The following is a 1,438-nucleotide window of genomic DNA, read 5'->3' as shown; positions in this document are numbered from 1 at the left end:
GCAGAGGGCAACTTAATTTAGGGAGAAGAATGAATTGGAATAAAGACTTGATATATGTTATGGGGAAAGAAAGTTGTATCTGTCCCCTTGATTGGTCCAAAGTACACTCTTGCATCAAATCTTAGGTTGTAACCCTTTTTCGTATCTTACCATACAACTTTGGCTGCAACATGAAAATATCAGTGATAACCATAGCAGGCCATCTTTCTATTTCTTTATTTCAAGGTACATCTGTTTGTCTAGTTCATACCTCCATACCTAACCCAGGACACAATACATCATACAGCAGCTAGGAATTCAAAAATGAAAGCTATCACACTCACAATGAAATCTCATGACTTGCCAACAATAGGTGTGTATATAGGTTGAAGGGCTTTGCTGACATATCAGAAGTAGCTTGAGCACTAGAAACAGTACAGTTAGTGCAGCTCAGCACTCATGCCAACATAGCTACATTATTCCCTGCTCTATTTTATAACACACCTAATATGTCATATGCTAGCCACCAAATCATTAAGCAAAATTTAAGGCACACTTTTGTCTGTGCTTTGATTACAAGCTCCTTGGTAGAGCAATTCTTCCTAAAACGTGCACAATGTTTGCCAGACATTTGATTATTCATAAATTAGTATTTTTAGCAGAAGGCAATACATCCTGTGTGATTTTTCAATTTTTTGTACATTCTTCCTGATTACACAGTTCTATCGTCAAATTTACATTTCTTTAAGTTGATTAAATCATTCATTCTGTATGAAAGAACACAAAATAAGATGCATCTAAGGGACACAACAACAAAAAACACCGTAACTGTGTGAACAATGAACTGTAAAGCAATTAGTATTTTTAAAGTGCTATTGTTAAATACATAAAATGAAAGAGAAGGCAAATGATTCAATAATGAATTGAATATGAAAGTAAGAGAACAGATCTTACTAAATTCCAGCAATCTTTTAAATTCACAATGAAAAAGAATGACTGGTAGTACACTGTAATCCTGTCATTAAATAAAGAAAATTGTAGTTTGTACCATAATCCTCTTAAATTCATCACAGGACCACACAGAGACCGACACAATAAATATCCCAAATACAGTAGCAGATGCTGTTATTCTTTAGCCCAATACTGAAAATAAACAATTTTGATTTGAAGATATTAATTCAGAGGGCCACCTTTCATTTCTCTCTACACCACTATGACATGGAAGGCCATAGGCCACTAAAAATTTAGTGCTTCACCACAGAATAAGTAAATTACAGCTTGCTACACCACTGCTTCAGTCATGACTTTTTCATTCTGTGTTCTCAGCCACTTGGGGCCTAAAAACGCACTCAACATTTTCATTACTTGCAAGCAATAGCCAAACAGAACAACAGCTTAAGATTTCCATAAAAATTTCAATTATGACAAGAAATACCAAGTTCTGTGATGATCTGATCAA

The sequence above is a fragment of the Cygnus atratus genome, chromosome 2 (genome assembly GCF_013377495.2).
Source record: "Cygnus atratus isolate AKBS03 ecotype Queensland, Australia chromosome 2, CAtr_DNAZoo_HiC_assembly, whole genome shotgun sequence".
In the NCBI taxonomy this organism is placed as follows: Eukaryota; Metazoa; Chordata; class Aves; order Anseriformes; family Anatidae; genus Cygnus; species Cygnus atratus.
This window is presented reverse-complemented; position numbering follows the sequence as displayed.